This window comes from Bos mutus, chromosome X (assembly GCF_027580195.1).
Source record: "Bos mutus isolate GX-2022 chromosome X, NWIPB_WYAK_1.1, whole genome shotgun sequence".
NCBI classification, from domain to species: Eukaryota; Metazoa; Chordata; class Mammalia; order Artiodactyla; family Bovidae; genus Bos; species Bos mutus.
Window position 1 is genome coordinate 43506475 of NC_091646.1, and position 19533 is coordinate 43526007.

The window sequence follows — 19533 nt, forward strand, 5'->3', positions numbered from 1 at the left end:
AATTAAATTAAAATGGGGTTGTTAGGGCGGGCCCTAATCCAGTATAACTGGTGTCCTTATAAGAAAAGGAAATTATGACAGATAACACAAACAAATGACCATGTGAGGACACAGCAAGATGGCAGCCATCTGCAAGGCAAGAAGAGAGGCCACAGAAGAAATCAAACATGCCAATGCCCCGACCTTGGATTTCTAACCTCCAGAACTGTGAGAAAGTAAATTTCCGTTGTGTATGCTACCCAAAAATATAAACTAACTTTTTGGCCAACCCAATATTTGTTACAGAAACTGTAGTAAATGAATACACACAGTGATGATTAAGAAGTCAATAACTATTACAAAGTTAGTCGAAATTCTATAATTTAGAAGTTCTTATTTTGGCGGGTTGTTCAGATAGGAACTCAAACATTGCTTTTCTATATGGTGTTGTTTAGTTTCCAAGTCATGCCCGATTGTTTTGCGACCTCATGGACTATAGCCCACCAGGTTCCTTTATCCTTGGGAATTCTCCAGGCAAGAATACTGGAGTGGGTCGCCATTTCCTTCTCCAGGGGATCTTCTTGAACCAGGGATCAAGACAACTCTGTCTCCTGACCATGGTGGCTTATATTAAAACAAACATACAAACAAAAAATAACTCTAGCTATCTTGATATTTTATTTTTACTTTATCTTATGGGAAAGAAATTTATACTTTCAGAAAGAAAATTGTTTAGAGTAAAATTGATTAGATGCTATTTTTTGAGGTGATGGTTCCAGAGCATAAAAACCTATTCCTTAGAGTGAAAGTGAAGTCGCTCAGTCGTGTTCGACTCTTTGCGACCCCATGGACTATAGCCTATCAGGCTCCTCTGTCCATGGGATTTTCCAGGCAAGAGTGCTGGAGTGGATTGCCATTTCCTTCTCCAGGGGATCTTCCCGACCCAGGAATCGAACCTGGGTCTCCTGCATTGCAGGCAGACGCTTTACCATCTGAGCCACCAGGGAAGCCCCAATACCTATTCCTTAGGGTAGGTATTCTCAAATATAATTTAGTCCTGAATGTTATGTTTATATCCATTTGGAAGTTCACTATTTAATTGAATCTGTATTAATTGTTGATTTAATTTATTATCTATTTATTTCCAATGTTGATTTCCTGATTTTTCATGTAAACTTTTCACATTCTCTTCTCTAGATATGTACAAACAAAATAACAAAGTAAGATTAAGATGTCTAGAGACCCTTAGTGACTAGATCAAGGTCACACTGTTGTGGACTAAAACTAGACTTTTGCAAGTCTTAATAAGCCTAAGTATACGCTTTTCATGATCATTAGCTGAGTCAGTGCTAATTTCACAAATCATAAGTCAGAAATGTTTTCATACATAATTATGGGCCATTTGACTCATTTTCCAGACTTCATGCTATAATTTGTTGGTTTTTAACTTCACAATGCCACTTTTAAAGAATGGGGAGATGGAAAATAGGAATTAAAAAAAAAAGACTTTAGGAAGGAAGTTATACGTAGAATAACCAGTATGGGAGACTCTATGCTTTGGGAATAACCAGAGTGAGAAGTCTACCTAGGGTCTTCTGAAAATAGCCTCTGGATTAAACAAATTATTGAGAAAAAATAAAATAAAAAAACCTACCATGACACATGTTTTACTGAATCATAACAATGTAAATATTAGTTTCAAAATTCGTACAATCAAACAATAACCAGGAAGTGTTACTGATCTAATTTATCATCGCTTGCGATGTTTCAAACTTAAAACGAGGCTTGGGCTGACTGAATTGGTGTTACCAGGCAAAATTGCAAAGTAGGTGGCCTTCTACTTATTTTTAGGTACTCCTTCCCTGCTTCTTAGTGGATGTACAGGGCCCTCATTACTTCTCCTTATTCCCTAGCTTAAGGTCCCAAAGAGGCACTCTCACTGCTAACCCTAACCTTCTCACCAAATAACCCTGGCTCTACAGTACTTCTCCCATGTTCCCTGCACCTCAACAAAATATTCTGTTCACTCACAACCTAGAAAGTAGTCAGAATGGAGTAATTATTAATAATATGGAGGTATAAAATAGTGATAGTAATAGATGCTTGTGTTTTATAGGAAGAGCTTGTTTACATGCAGTCTGAATTGACAGAGGAGGTCTTTTGGGGGAGATAAATCTTCCCAATTGCTCTTATCTTTCCTTCTTTAGGGGCTTCCCTTGTGGCTCAGCTGGTAAAGAATCTGTCTACAATGCAGGAGACCTGGGTTCGATCCCTGGGTAGGGAAGATCCCCTGGAGAAAGGAAAGGCTACCCACTCCAGTATTTTGGCCTGGAGAATTCATTCAGTCCATGGGGGCGCAAAGAGTCGGACACGACTGAGCAACTTTCACTTCACTTTCCTTCTTTAGAGGAAATATTCTTAAGAATTTCACATGCCATTTAGATCTATTTTCTAGATTTTTGGGCTCACAGTAAAGTGGTTGTGTCGTAGGTATGGTAGTGGGAGATGGCTGTGAGGCTGAATGTAAGAAACAAAAGTACTCAACAAGCAGCACAATGTTTAGTTTAAAAGCCCGTGGAAGCAATGATGCACAACTCAGAATGAAGAAGCAGTTGTCTGAAATCTGTATATGAAAGACAGAGTTTCCTTAACTTCTTATATAATACTGCTTTATGAAATGGCCATTCTGTTTAAATTAAAATTTGAGTGTTTTAAGTGTTTTTCTTTGACATTCAAAGATAACTATTTGGAAACACACTTAGGCATTATTTTGAGTTTTTCTACTTTCTTAGAGGAAATTAAAAAGGAAAATATGCTTATGTACTGCCCTCGAGATGTGCCATAACTGAAAAAATATAGTATTTCTGAAAAGCACAGGTAAATTAGTTTGTAGAATGTGAACTTGTGCAATGTTTCCTCACAGTTAGATTTAGGTTATACATTTTGGGCATGGGAACCATTCTAGATAAAAGGGGGCTAAAAAGACTTTAAATGTAATATATGATCTTTAATCTTTTTCTTTTGCTATAAAACATATTAGTTAGAGAACTGATGAAATCTGAATAAAGTCTATGAATTCGTATTTTATCAATGTTAACTTACTGATGCTGATAAATTTACTGTTACATAAAAGAATGTTCAGTTTGGAAAAAACACATTTAAGTATTTAAAGGTGAAGGAGCATCATGTAACAATTTAGTCTCAAACATTCAGAAAAAAATGATGCATATTGTGCATGTCTGTATCTAAAAAGAGAAAATGATAAAGCAGATTTGATAAAATATTAATATTTCGGCAATCTGGGAAAAGGGTATATCAACATCCTTGGACTATTTTTGGTTTCTTTGTGACTTCCTTGTAAGCCTAAAATTATTTCAAAGTTAAAAATATTTTTTAAAAGCTATAGAATATTTTGAACGTGTTTATGTACATTAGGTTATTTCCAAATTTAGATATACACTAGGCAAGAAGACCTGAAAGATAAGTTTTAAACTGAAACTTTAATATCTAAGATCCACTTTACATAAATTAAATCCAAATACTAAAGTCATTTAGCAAGTCAGCCTATCTACAGATTAGATCATAGGTGAATAAAAGCAAACAAATCAAATAGAAAGCAAGTTGAAAAATAAAAATGTGAAAAGTGTTTTCAAATTATGTTTTTTCTTTTAAAATTTAAATAAAATATTTTCCCAGCACTTGGGAAACTCTCTGTCATTATATAAATAGGCAGATTTCTCCATGTAGGCTTTAATATACTAACTGAGCAAAATTCCAAAAATCTTTTAAAAAATAACAAATATATGAATTCACTTATTTCACTTTGTAGTGAAATAGTAGTAGTGCTTTGCTTGGACATGTTTCAAGTTCTTATTGTGACAAGAAAAAACTTTTAAACCAATATAAAGTTTTAGAGTCATCTTGGTCAATTAGTTAAATCAAACCATGAGCCAGAAAACCAAGTTACATTAGTCTTTTTATAGATATATTTTTTTTCTTTTCAAGGTGTCATCTTGCACAGAACATATACGAAAAATTATATATGGCATGTGCAAAAAAAAAAATTTCATAAGAAATAAGCAAAATATTACACTTTGTTTTAAAGGCATTGTCAACTTTGGATAAAAATGGGCTTGTGTTTGGGCTTCCCTGGTGGCTCAGCAGTAAAGAATCCACTTGCAATTCAGGAGACACAGGTTCGTTCCCTGGGTCGGGAAGATCCCCTGGAGGAGGGCATTGCAACCCACTCCAGTATTCTTGCCTGGAGAATCCCATGGACAGAGGAGCCTGGCAGTCTACAGTCCATAATGTCATAAAGAGTCGGACACGACTGAGTGATTAAGCATGCACACATGGGCTTGTATTCACTCCTCAATACGGGTATAATTTTTACATTTGATTAGATTAGAAAACTAGGGCATATCATTGAATACTGGTGCCATTTCATGACTAAGAAAAACAACATGGCTTACAGAGCCTTCCTGGCATGTCATGCTTTCCAGCCAAATGCCGCCCATGCTCTTTACAGCATATTCAAAACAGAAGCACAAAAATGAGAACTCGTAACAAGGTACCTCAAGGAGAGTCACAGAGAGTGAGTCATTCTGTTGTGTGCCAGTTGTAGGGCCAAGAAATCAGAAAAGAAGAGAGGAACAAATTCTCCAGATTAAATACAACCTTAAGGGCTTCCCTGGTGGCCCAGTGGTGAAGATTCCACTTGCCAATGCAGGAGACACGAGTTTGATCCCTGATCCAGGAAGATCCCACATGCCCTGGAGCAATGAAGCCCGCACACGACAACTACTGAGCCAGTGCTCTAAAGCTCTGGAACCACAACTACTGAGTCCATGCGCTGCAACTGCGGAAGCCCGTGTACCCTAGAGCCTGTGCTGCACAACAAGAGAAGCCACGACAAGAAGCCTGCATACACGACTAGAGAACAGCCCCTGCTCTCTAAAGGAAAGCCTCAGAAGCAATGAAGAACCAGTACAGCCAAAAATAAATCAAATTATTTTTAAAAAACTTAAAATTTTGTGACTATCAAAAATTGTGTGGGAGGGTGTGGGGTAAAACTAATAAAAGATGAATGAATGAATGATTAGGGAGTTTGGATTTGGACTGCACAAAGCATTCTGGCATCCTCAGGTCTGCTCTTTTCCCTAGGAGAGAGTAGCTTCTGTTGCCAGGAATTAGAATATGGGTTTGAACTTAGATCTATCACAGTGGCCACTGGAGTATTTCCAACAGCACTGTTGAGCCCAGACCAGCTCACAAGAACTGATGCTAAACTTATTGTAACTTAGTTCCCATAGGATAGATATATGTGAAAAACAAATATAAATAAGATTCTTAAATAGGGAGGCAATACGGAGCAATGTGAAGACCAGAGGATTTCGAATCAGGCAGAACCGGGGTCAATTCCTATCATTTAGTGGTTGCATAACCTTTGGCAGCTTCCTTAACTTCTCTGTGCCTCAAATGGTTCATCTATAAAATGAGGATAATGATGTCTATCCTGTAAAGATTCTTTGAGGATTACATGATTGATAGTTCTTGCCTCAGATCAGTACAAAAAATGTTAGTTGTGTGGGAGCAAAGGTTAGAATATTGGAAACTGAAATGAGGCACCTGAAGCCACCTCAAAGGAGATGCTGAAGTTAGAGTGACTTCTAAGAAGAAGGGTTATCAAGCATCTAATCTGAAGCTGATTTTAAAAGCACAGGCTTGGGTAGAAATTCAAAGAACAGCACCTATGCAAAGTAAGAAGCATGCTGGTCACGCTTCCACATCTTTTGAGGCAAAAGCTTAGGGATTTGCTAATAATGCTCAATTATCTACACAGGTGATTAACTAGGTTTTGACCTTCATCCCCTGGCTTCTTTCTACTTGTTGTTATACTCATTTTGTTCTGCTTGTTGACATTTATACTTTTCTTGCTCTGCAACTGCAAAAGCTAGAAGAATAGGTCTAGTCAACTTAACCAGAGAAAACCTTCCACACCCCAAGCAGAACTGAGCTAGAAAAGTAATGTATCTGAGCAAGACAGAAGACAATTTCTTGTACAAATTTCCCATTGGTCTGAGAGGTGAAATACCATTGATACCTAGCAAGAGTAGGGAAAGCAGGGAGAAAGGACGTGGTGTCCATGGGCATTCAGCTCTTCCTGATTGCGGTCCTCACAGTTTGACCTCATTCTTTCATGTAAGTATAATCAGTGTCATGACAGTGAACCACATCTATATTGAAATGCTGAGAACTGGAGTTGCAAACAGAGATAATTTGGTGTCTGCTACCCCTTCCTCTAACTATATGAAAAAAGTTAGCTTTAAATCAACAGTTGGCCTGGTTGAAAAAAAGTGGAAGTGAGTGACACACGTGAGGTCAGATAGAAATACACTCTCCACCTCACTGCTTCACTGAGAATGTGAATGTAATTCTGTCCTGCCTAGTGGATGGACATCTTCGATCAGCAGCCTTATGACAGTTAAATGTACTGCTGGATGGTACATAATGCAACTTTGGTTAGAAAAAAAGAGTGATGGGGTGGGGGGGAACCCACAAGGTTTTAAGCCTATTTATCAATGTCTCTTAACCTTTTGTAATTTTAATGAACATTTAATCTGAGGTCATGTAAGATGTGTAGCTGAAACTAAAAATGAAGAGCTGTATTTTATTAGCTTGATGTATGTTAAATCTCTACAATAATAATAGGGTAGCTTGGTTTTAGAAACTAAGTTGAGACTTCAATAAGGGTTAGTATCAGTATATGACAAAATTCATTTGGGAGGAGGGAAGAGAGGGACGTTTTGGCTTGTTGAATAAACACTATTTAAATCTCATGAAGATCAATTTCTGTGTTATTGTACTGAATTTTCCTCTGCTTTCCAGAGGATTACCTTATAGACTTAGCTATATAGATTGTCCATATATTAAGGGTCGTTGGAATTTGAGAAACCTCTCAAAGTGAATGAAAATAGATTCCTCCCTCACCCCATTGAGAAAGAACTATACCCTCCCATTTTAACTCAGTTAAAAAGGGGGAAAATTAAAAAGGAAAAAACAGCTTCTGAATTCAATTGATTCTTTTTTTCGTATTAAGACTAAGTTGAAAATTGGATATCCAATTTACCACCGAGAGGGTATTCAAATACTTTTGCTCAATCCCTCATTGCTTCTAAATTCACTCAAAGGCAAGATTACTAATTCCTCCTGACAGAAAATCAAGATTTAATGAGCAGCTGACAGCCCTTAGGAATTACTGGGGAAATTTAATAGGATAGTTTTGACTAAATAATGTGCTTTTACATATATGAAAAACACATTATGCAGAGTGACGAACATACAATAAATGTTAGTTTAGTGGTTAAACTTTTGGCCAAGTGGTTCATTTTATAGGAATATATATTTTTATCAAACTTCCGAGAAAAAGAGCTATATTGTCTCCTACATTCTTACCTGGACTATACGTTTTTGCAGATGGCCACAAAATCTTGCATTCATTTTTAATTCAAATAAATAGCTATTTTGTCTCCTGCTAAGTACTAAGTACTGGAGGAGATAGAGCTAAACAGACTCCAAATCTCGTGGGTGGTGGAGATAGGATAATGAGACAGCTATAACATGAAAAATTAAGTGCAATAGCAAAGGGACAAGGGGAAAGAAATAGCACTGGGTTTGGGGGCAAGTGGATGGGAGTGGTATGTATGTTCAGGCAGTAAGTCTTCATGAAGGAATTTGTATCTGAAATAAACCTGGAAGATTTGGGGCTTTCTTGGTGCCTCAGATCTTCTTGCAATGCAGGAGACTCAAGTTCAATCCCTGAGTCAGGAAGATCCCCTGGAGGAGGGCATAGCAACCCACTCCAGTATTCTTGCCTGGAGAATTCCATGGACAGAGGAGCCTGGCAGGCTACAGTCCATAGGGTCACAAAGAGCTGGACACGACTGAGTGACTACACTTTCACTTTTTCACTTGAGTGAATGTTGGGGAAATGGTGAGGAAAGCCATAGAGGTGGGAAAGGTAATGTCTAGTCAGAGAAATGGGAATCATTCAGTCTGCTTGGAGTCAAGGGTAGGTGAAGGGGGAAAGAGTGAAAAAACATAGGCAGAAAAGTTCTATTGAAGATTATACCATGGATGGTCTTGAATACCAAGTTGAGTCCATAATTAAGTGTCCAGCTTGTCTCACCAACTGGATTCTAAGTATTTCAGGCATAGAGACTGTTTGAATATGTCTTTGCTATTTCCACAGTAGCCCGGGACAACAAGCTTGGATGCAGAGTAGGTCTGTAATAAACAGTCAAGCAACTGAATGGGTTGTAAAATTATTTTTCAGTGGATCTTTTTCTTTTACTTTTTCTTAAGCCTTCATTTTAAACCTCCTTTAGAAGTAGAGTTTAAATTGCCATGCAAAGATGAAAACATAAATAGAATGTTAGCCCAGTGATTCAGGTAAGCTTTAGAGTCCTGCCTAAAAGAAAGTGCCGCTGCTGGAGCTCAGGTAGTCTATAGAGCCTGGTGCCCCTTGAACCAAACCTGTTAAAGTAATATCCTGTGGTACATTTTATAAGAAAGCTAACTTCTAGTCAGTAAAAATGACATGGCCTAAGTGGTTTTTATATAGGATTTTAGCTTTCAGATCGCCTCCACAGGGAAATAACATCAAACCTAAAAGTGAGGTGGAAAAATGGAGATGCAGAAACACTGCGTCTTGTGCATTGATTTTATTTCTGGTTCCCTCTCTCCTCAGAGGAACACTACAACAAACTGAAAAAAAGCTAATGATAATCCGTTTATAAATTACATTTTGTTGACTGTAATGACAACTGAATCACTTTGGTTTTAGACCCTCTATGTAATGATTAATGATCACATTAAATAATATTTAAGTATGCATATTATTGATTTAATATTCTAACTAGCTTAATTTCTTGGGAAGAGGATATATTTTATATGCTTGGAATTCAATTTAAAGAAAACTTACTAGTGTTCTCCTTCCCTTCCAACTACAATTTCATGTGATGTGATACTATTTGAATCTCTGGGACAGTAAATTGAGGGAGTTTGATAGGGAAGGGTACTTCTTGTGTTTCTGATGAATAAACATAATATGAATTAATCTTATTTGTATCAACAGTTAGTAATGCACTTACAAAGAAAGTTCAACAATTATTATAATAAAGCAGGAAAGAATCAATTTAAATCTAAGGCTGCTGATAGATTTGAGAGTGACAGATCAAGCACAGTACCTGACACCATTCAATATTTTTTGAATGAAGAAAATCTAAATATTTCTCAGTACAATTAAAAAATAATATATGTAGAGACATTTAAAATATGTTGAATGGAGGTTCTTCAAGGAGTACTTTAAAATGATGGATACAACTTAGAGGGGTGGGATGGAGTGGGAGGTGGGAAGCAGGTTCAAGAGGGAGGGGACATATTGATTCATGTCACTGTATGGCAGAACCCAATCCAATACTGTAAAGCAATTATCCTTCAATTAAAAATAAATTTTAAAAAATGCATCCGTATAAAAAAATAATTCCACTTAAGAATATACTAGACTTGGCCATGATTTTTTCATAGTCCTTTAAATTCTAGCATAGATTACATATGAACACATATTATGTGCAGCTTCTCCCATCTAGAGGTAGAATCCATTTCCCCCACCCCTTCACAATCTGGACTGGCTTTGTGACTTGCTTTGACTAACAGAATGCAGCATAAGTGACACTGTGACTTCTGACCCAGGCTCTGGAGACTGTGTAGCTTCCATCCTTGACCTCTTGAAACATTGCACAGGCCACATAAGAAGCCTGCACTTCTTTCTGGAGAGGCCATGAGATTGGAAATGCTGGGCTGACATTCCCAACTAACCACCAGGCATGTGAGTGAGTCCACCCTGAATCATTCATTCTAACAGAGCCTCCATATAACTGTAGCCACGTGAGTGACCTTAGGTAAGCCTAGCAGGGGAACTGCCTAATTGATGCCTGATCAAATTGCAGCATCATGAAATATTTTTCATTATATTTGAGGAGGTTTTTTATACAGCAATTGACAGTGGATATATCTTAAAATATTAACACTTATCCTTTCTTGAGCCCCTTATCCTTTCTGCTCTTGCTTGCTCTTTTCACTTTTCACCTTGATCACAGACAATTTACTCGGTAAATTTCTTGGCTTTTCAAAATGTCCCCTCTTGGTCATTTTCTCAACCATATATTGGTTATGTTCTTCCTGCTAAGTTTAGCATGTATATTTAAGACCAGTAAGAAGAATTATGTGTTCTAGGATATAGAATGATAAACCACCATTCAGAGCCCTGGCAGGTAAAGGCTAGGTCTCCCTTGGCCACAGTGTCATAGCTTTGTAAGAATGTGTGAAGGGACAACAGGTTAAATTGTCAGTTTTCAATCTAAAACACCATCAAGAAAGATCCACTGACAAGTCTTGTTTCTTCACATTTAGCAGGTAATAGTGAATCACCTTAATCTGAGCTGATACACAAAAAGAATTGCCTTTGATAGATCCAAATCAGAATATGAGACATGATGACCAAACCCATGTTTGTATTTACTTACATACAATGCAAGGAATATGTCCTAATATATTTGAGTTCTCAAAACCAATGATTCAGCCTAGTACCTGTCACTGGTTACATTCTCATATAAACCTCAGTTAGGGTCTTGTCTTACTCTTACTCAGTCCTCTACGTGAAGCCTGAAACACTCACTGAGGGTCTTCTGACTGACTGGAAGGCTAGCATAACAGGTTACCGTATGATTATGTGAAAACAGCAATCATGCCATGTCAGCAACTCCAAGATGCCCAGCAATCTGTTTAATTTCATGCCTATCAGAAAAAAAGGACCCATTTTGAATCAGCTTTCATCTGATTCCACTGAAGTCATTTAGATCCACATTGTGCTTCCAAGTAGGCTTATGGGCCAAAACCACCAGAAAGCTGATCAGCCACTATCTTTTCAACACCTTCTAGGACATCTTGCTATCTCCCTTTGCAACACTCTTTAACAATCCTTAGAGAACAAAACAATGCTTTAAAGTCCATGATCCTAGTTGGTAATTTAAACATAATAATGTTTATTTCTCTTGAGAGGAAACAGAAAGACACCTCCTCTTTAGAATTCTAGAACCATATTTATCTTTGTTTCCGTGATTATGTTGCCCAACTATACTCTTGCCCAGGGTATATAATGGAATGAAAATTCTAGAAAGCATTCAATGAAGCCGAATGTGTTTTGGCATGTGCACCCAGGCACACACACACACACAAGCACATATGAATACCCGAAAAAAGAACAATCACTCTGGGTTTGCCTTCTCCTTGCCAGCTCAAGTATAGCATGACATAGCTATGCAGCAATAATATTTACATTCTATCCAGATATGACAGGAAGGAAGGAATAGAGTCACAAAAGACTTATTTTAGATCATCATATCTTCCTGTTGAGTACTTCAGTAATCTGTCCCTCCCTGCTTTTCACTGCATGTAATGTATAGGCAATGTCAATCAGAAAGATGACTTGAGAGAATGAAAGTTTGCTCTCCTAACTTACCTACCCTTGCCCTAGTTTCAGTTATTATATTACAGTCCTTCTTGGAGATCTCAAAATGATTCCTCTAGTACCTGTAAAAGTAATTTCATCCCAATTTTTAAAATGCTAGATGCAAATGCTTCAGTGAAAAATTGCTGAGTACCCTAGTATGTATCAGGCTTCCCTCATGGCTCAGCTGGTAAAGAATCCACCTGCAATGTGGGGAGATCTGGGTTCAATCCCTGGGTTGGGAAGATACTCTGGAGAAGGGAAAGGCTACCCACTCCAGTATTCTGGCCTAGAGAATTCCATAGACCGTATAGTCCACGGGGTCGCAAAGAGTCGGAAACGACTGAATGACTTTCACTTTCCCTAGTAAGTATCTAAGTGGATTGAGACCCTTGTGAAGTATAATTAACTCTCTCCTCTTCTCTTTATCCTCTTGGCTTGAATTTTCTTTAATTTCCTTTGCTTCAGAAACAGAATTCTAGTTTGGCATTTAATATTTGGGAGAAAATGTCAGGGTGAATTGGGGAGTTAGTTGCTGATGAGGAATAGACAATTTTTACCATGTCTATAAGTGGAAAGCAATAGGTGGTTTAATTTCCTTAACTCTCAGCTTATGCCCCCTCTCTCTCCTTCTCTCTGAAAGTGCGAGAGAGATATATGGACATATCCTGTCTAAAATTCAATGTCATTGTATGAACAATTATTGGAAAAGTTACAGAATTATTATAAATATAATATTTTAAGTACCTATAACTGATCCATCCCCTTCATGGGTCACAGCCATGTCATGGTGAAAGGGCTTGCATAACTCAATAAAGCTATGAGCCATGCCATGCAGGGCTACCCAAGACAAACGAGACATGGTGAAGAGTTCTGACAAAATGTGGTTCACTGGAGGAGGAAATGGCAGCCCACTCCAGTATTCTTCCCAGGAGAACCCCATGAACAGTATGAATAAGCAATATGATATGACACTGGAATATGAGCCCCTAGGTTATAAGGTGTCCAATATGCTACTGGGGAAAATGGAGGGCAATTAATAACAGCTCCAGAAAGAATGAGGCAGCTAGGCCAAAGTGGAAATGAGGCTCAGTTGTGGCTATGTCTGGTGGTAAAAGCAAAGTCTGTCAACTACAAATGGCACTCAGCAAGAGCATTGCCAATGACTAAACAACAGGCATCTGCCATCTGCCTCTACAGAAATTGAACCCCATGCTGCTATAGCCAGTGACCTTCAACAACCCCTGAGGGAGTTCAGGGTGGAGTGAGGCACTCTGTGCTCCAGAGAATCTGGTGGGACAGGTCTTTAAATACTTGGACGTCTTTAGTAACAGATTTTATTATCTCAATCCTTGCATCTCCTCATATCTAGAGAAGCCTAAATCCCTTCATGGTGACATCAGACCCTCATGACTAACAAAAAGCCTTTGTAAATTGAGTGCTTCATGGTATTGAACTCTCCCTTCACCAAAACCTTATATATTGATTTTCCCCCACTGCTGCTTTGGAGCAGTCTCTCAGAGCTATCTGAGATGCTGCCTCCTGGGCTGCAGTCCTCATTTTGCCCCAAATAAAACTTAACTCACAACTCTCAAGTTGTACATCTTTTTTAGCCGACAAGTCCAATACTGTAAAGAACAATACTGCATAGGAACTTGGAATATTAGGTCCATGAATCAAGGTAAATTGGAGGTGGTCAAGCAGGAGATGGCAAGATTGAATATAGACATCTTAGGAATTGGTGAACTAAAATGGACAAGAATGGGTGAATTTAATTCAGATGACCATTATATATACTATTGTGGGGAAGAATCCTGTAAAACAAATGGAGTCGCCCTCATAGTCAACAAAAGAGTCTGAAATGCAGTAGTTGGGTGCAACCTCACAAACCACTGAATGATTATCAGTTCCTTTCCAAGGCAAACCATTCAACAGAACTGTAATCCAAGTCTATTGTGAAATGAAATGTTTACTGCTCTACTGTCTACCAGTTAACAAGCCTTTTCCAGATGCAAATGTCTGAGCCCTGGTGAAACAAAGCCACCTATTTGGAAGCCATCAGCTACTTCCTCCCTGGTAAGCCCTGAGGAGCTGGGAGGATGTGAGAGGCAGCTATCCTCCACATCCCCCATCTCTTACAGTAAACCAGGAATTATGATGTGAACAACAAACAAAGCAGTATTGGCCCTGCATAGCTAAAGAGTCCTAAAGAGTCAGACACTACTGAGCTGCGAGGCACAGCACAGCTAGATGTATATGAAAGAAATGATTTCAACAAGCCCGGACACTTGCATCTTCCCATATACAGAAGATCACTAAATCTCTTCTTGTGAGAGATTCAATTTTTCTTAATTAAGAGTAGTCTTTTAATATTCAGATTACCTGCCCCTTGCTGCAAACTTGAATATAGCCTGGCTCTTCCTTTGCCGCCTCCTTGGAGTCGGCTCTCTTGGGGTCACCTGGGATGCAGTCTACTGGGCTAACATTTCCATCGAATAAATGTCCTAACATTTAACACCGAATAAGTTAATATATTAATTTATTAACAATGAATAAATGTCCTAACATTTCCACCGAATAAAACCTAACTCTCAACTTTTAGGTTACACAAATTTTTTTAGTCAACACTATGCTCACTTTCACTTTTCACTTTCACGCATTGGAGAAGGAAATGGCAACCCACTCCAGTGTTCTTGCCTGGAGAATCTCAGGGACGGGGGAGCCTGGTGGGCTGCCATCTATGGGGTCACACAGAGTTGGACACGACTGAAGTGACTTAGCATAGCACAGCGTGCTCCAACCACTGATGCCAAAGAAGCTATAGTTCATTGGTTCTATGAAGACCCACAACATCTTATAGAATTAACACACACACACACACACACACAAAATGTCCTTTTTATCATAGGGGATTGGAATGCAAAAGTAGGAAGTCAGGAGATTACCTGGAATGATACGTAAGTTTGACCTTGGAGTACAAAATGAAGCAGGGCAAAGGATAACAGAGTTTTGTCAAGAGAACATGTTGGTCATGGCAAACACCCTCTTCCAACAACCCAAGAGACAACTCTAAATGTGGACATCACCGGATGGTCAGTACCAAAATCAGATTGATTATGTCCTTTACAGCTGAAGATGGAGACGCTTTATACAGTCAGCAAAAACAAGACTGAGAGCTGACTGTGGCTCAGATCATTAGCTCAGACTTAGATTGAAGAAAGTTGGGAAAACCATCAGGTCATAAGGTATGACCTAAATCAAATCCCTTATGATTATACAGTGGAGGTGATGCATAGATTCAAGGGATTAGATCCAGTAGACAGAGTGCCTGAAGAACTATGCATGGAGGTTCTTAACATTGTATAGGAAGCGGTAACCAAAATCATTACAAAGAAAAAGAAATGCAGGAAAGCAAAGTGGTTGTCTGAGGACGTTTTACACATAGCTGAGGAAAGAAGAAAAGCGAAAGTCAAGGGAGGAAGCGAAAGATATAACCAATGGGATGCAGAGTTCCAAAGAACAGCAAGGAGAGATAAGAAGGTCTTCTTAAGTGAACAATGCAAATAGAGGAAAACAATAGAATGGGAAAGACTAGAGATTGCTTCAAGAAAACTAGAGATATTAAGATAATATTTCATGCAGCAGTAGGCATAATAAAGGACAGAAATAGTAAAGACCTAACAGAAGTAGAAGAGATTAAGAAAATGTGGCAAGAATACACAGAAGAACCATACAAACTAGATCTTAATGACCCAGATAATCACTGTGATAGTGTGATTACTAACCTAGAGCTAGATATCTTGGAGTGTAAGGTCAAGTGGGCTTTAGGAAGCATTACTATGACAAAGCTAGTGGAGGTGAACAGAATTCCAGTTGAGTTATTTCAGATCCAAAAAGATGATGTTGTTAAAGTGCTGCAATCAATGTTAGCAAATCTGAAAAACTGAGCAGTGGCCACAGGACTGGAAAAGGTCAGTTTTCATTCCAATCCCAAAGGCAATGCAAAAGAACTTTAAAACTACTATACAATTGTGCTCATTTCACATGCTAGCAAGATTATGCTCAAAATCTTTCCAGCTAGGCTTCAGTAGTATGTGAACCGAGAACTTCCAGATGTACAAACTGGGTTTCAAAGAGTCAGAGGAAACAGAAAACAAATTGCCAACACTCATTGGATCATGGAGAAAGCAAGGGAATTTCAGAAAAACATCTACTTTTTCTTCATTGACTACGCTAAAGCCTTTGACTGTGTTGATCACAATAACTGTGTTAAATACCTAAACGGAAGGGAATACCAGACCATCTTACCTGTCTACTGAGAAACCTGTCTGCACGTCAAGAAGCAACAGTCAGAACCGGACTTAGAACAACTGCCTGGTTCAAAATTGGGGAAGGAGTATAGCAAGTCTGTATATTGCCACCTTGCTTATTTAGCTTCTATGTGGAGTACATCATGTGAAATTCCAGGCTGGATGAATCACAAGAAGGAATCAAGACTGCCAGGAAAAATATTAACAACCTTAGATATGTAGATGATACCACTTTAATAGCAGAAATTGAAGAGGAACTAAAGAGCCCCTTGATGAAAGTGAAAGAGGAGAATTAAAAAGCTGGCTGAAAACTCAACATTCAAAAAAATGAGACCATGGCATCTGGTCTTATCACTTCATGGCAGATAGAAGGGGAAAAAATGGAAGCATTGACAGATTTTATTTTCTTGGGCTCCAAAATCACTGCAGAGGTGACTGCAGCAATGAAATTAAAAGATGCTTGCTCCCTGGAAGGAAAGTTATGACAAACTTAGACAGCATATTAAAAAGTAGAGACATCACTTTGCTGACAAAGGTCTTTCTAGTCAAAGCTATGGTTTTTCCAATAGTCATGTACAGACGTGAGAGCTGGACCATAAAGAAGGCTGAGCACAGAACTGATGTTTTCAAATTGTGATGCTCGAGAAGACTCTTGAGAATCCCTTGGACAGCAAGGAGATCAAACAAGTCAATCCTAAAGGAAATCAACCCTGAATATGCATTGGAAGGACTGATGCTGAAGCTGAAGCTCCAATACTTTGGCTACCTGATGTGAAGAGTCGACTCATTGGAAGACTGTGAGGCTGGGAAAGATTGAAGGCAGGAAGAAAAAGGGGCAACAGAGGATAAGATGGTTATATAGCATCACTGACTCAATGAACATGAATTTGAGCAAACTTCAGGAGATAGTAGAGGACAGAAGACCCCATGGGGTTGCAAGGAGTTAGTCACGACTTAATGACTGAACAACAACAACAACATAACTGATACTTAGCAAAGGCACTGAAGGTCTAGCACCCTTCTTTCTACACAATGTTTACAACAAGGGTGCTAAACCACTGACTGTCTTCTAGACTATCTTTCCATATAAGTGTTATTTGTTAAGCACTTACCTTCACAGCTTTGAAATTCTGCCATGACTACCACTTTATACATGATGGATTTGTATATTTAATTTAGAACTTCTAATCAGTTAATAATGATGTTCAATTCTCTTTAATAACTTGGTGATATTAAGATATCTAAGATTTTATTTGTATTTTTATTGTATTTATAATTTACAACCTTGTTTTAGAAACATGCAAAACAACCACATATGACTGAAGTCCATGAAACTATTCTAAAGTTAAGTACTACTTCATTAAATCTCAGCTAATTACTAGAAAATTCTACTATAAATTTTGCAAATCAATGAGAAACTGCTAACATCTGATTTGCATTTGTGCACAGGTGTAAATTATATGATATTTTATCTTTATGTCTACTCTTATGAAAGTGTCCATTTCTAGCTGGCATTTCCGACTTGTACAACTCTTCTTTTTAAATTAAACACACACATATACACCCTTGGGGTGGAGTGGGAAACAGGAGAAAGGTAAATAAAATAGTAGCAAACTTTGACTGTGTGGATCACAATAAACTGTGGAAAATTCTGAAAGAGATGGGAATAACAGACCACCTGACCTGCCTCTTGAGAAACCTGTATGCAGGTCAGAAAGCAACTGTTAAAACTGGACATGGAACAATGGACTGGTTCCAAATAGGAAAAGGAGTACGTCAAGGCTGTATATTGTCACCCTGCTTGTTTAACTTATATGCAGAGGTACATCATGAGAAACGCTGGGCTGGAGGAAGCACAAGCTGGAATCAAGATTGCCAGAACTATAAATAACCTCAGATATGCAGATGACACCACTCTTATGGCAGAAAGTGAAGAAGAACTAAAGAGCCTCTTGATGAAAGTGAAAGAGGAGAGTGAAAAAGTTGGCTTACAGCTCAACATTCAGAAAACTAAGATCATGGCATCTGGTCCCATCACTTCATGGCAAATAGGTGGGGGAAACAGTGGCTGACTTTATTTTTCTGGGCTCCAAAATCACTGATGGTGATTGTAGCCATGAAATTAAAAGATGCTTACTCCTTGGAAGGAAAGTTATGACCAACCTGGAGAGCATATTGAAAAGCAGAGACCTTTGTCAACAAAGGTCTGTCTAGTCAAGGCTATGGTTTTGCCAGTGGTCATGTATGGATGTGAGAGTTGGACTATAAAGAAAGCTGAGCGCTGAAGAATTGATGCTTTTGAACTGTGGTGTTGGAGAAGACTCTTGAGAGTCCCATGGACAGCAAGGAGATCCAACCAGTCCATCCTAAAGGAAATGAGTCCTGAATATTCATTGGAAGACTGATGCTGAAGCGGAAACTCCAGTACTTTGGGCACTGATGCGAAGAGCTGACTTATTTGAAAAGACCCTGATGCTGGGAAAGATTGAGGGCAGGAGGAGAAGGGGATGACAGAGGATGAGATGGTTAGATGGCATCACTGACTCAATGGACATGGGTTTGGGTGAGCTCCAGGAGTTGGTGATGGGACAGGGTGGCCTGGCGTGCTATGGTTCATGGGGTCGCAAAGAGTCAAACACAAGTGAATGACTGAACTGAACTGAAACTGTGTCTATACATCTAAACTTTAAAAAAAAAATTGTAAATATTTTTCACTCAGATCTTATCAATGACTTATTTCAGTTCATATATTTCTCTCTTCTGGATCCTGAATTGAGCCATTTTGGGCAAATATTTGCTAATGCCAAGAGGATACTGAGTATGAAAATGACAGAAGACAAGCATTGTCTTGAGGGATTTTTCACTGCTAGAGTAGATGGAGAATCATAGGCCAATAGTGAAAATTTATGCCCTTGGAAAGCAAAATACTTTGTTATTCAGTGGCATTTTTTGGTCATATTTCTCATGAGTAAATTTAGCATAATCTTAAAGAATCTACAATGAAGTAAACATGTAATCTATTTCTTAATGAATAATTATTTGATGCTTATGGTGGGCATATTATATGAGGTATAAATTTATATATATCTTAATTTTTTTCATTCTCTGGTACTACCATGTAGGATAGGGTGGCAAATTAGAATTAAGTTCAGTTACAAAAAATAAAGTTATATTTCTATGTACCTAAATTTGTGGATTTCAGACTCATGCCCATTATGTATATGTGTGTGTATACCAAAATCTAATGTTTCTGTGCCCTTTTAAAATTGAGTACCAAAGTTAAAGGAATACATAAATAAAATGGTATATTAAAAGAAGTTATTAGAGACATCTGTCCATACCACGGGAGTCTTAAATGCAATTGCCAGGTCACCTGTTTCTTTTTTAGAGGCTATTGCTTTAAATCTAAATTATTTCAACTTTCAGAAAATGACATGTGCTGTTGTCTGGCTCAAACCTAATGAAACTCAAGTGAATTCCAATTCTGAACCTGCAAATACTTCCAGGATTTGGCTTTTAAAATGCCAATACATTTGAAGGTCAGGATCAAGAAAATAGAAGGACTATATTGTTTTAAGTCAGAATTTAGTCACCCCTTTTACCCTTTGGAGAACCTTGGACATTGTACAGAGACCTCTCTGGAAGATCTAGTCTAATCACGATTGAAAATCTGAC

General features: G+C 38.2%; 1 protein-coding gene and 1 non-coding gene across 2 annotated transcripts in view; both read right to left on the reverse strand.

The window, feature by feature from the left end:
• The window catches only part of DIAPH2 (diaphanous related formin 2), a 983285-nt gene that overhangs the window by 57216 nt on the left and 906536 nt on the right, over positions 1–19533 (reverse strand). The window lies entirely within an intron of this gene.
• Positions 915–986, reverse strand: TRNAC-GCA (transfer RNA cysteine (anticodon GCA)). Its single transcript has one exon. It is a non-coding gene; the product is annotated as a tRNA-Cys (tRNA).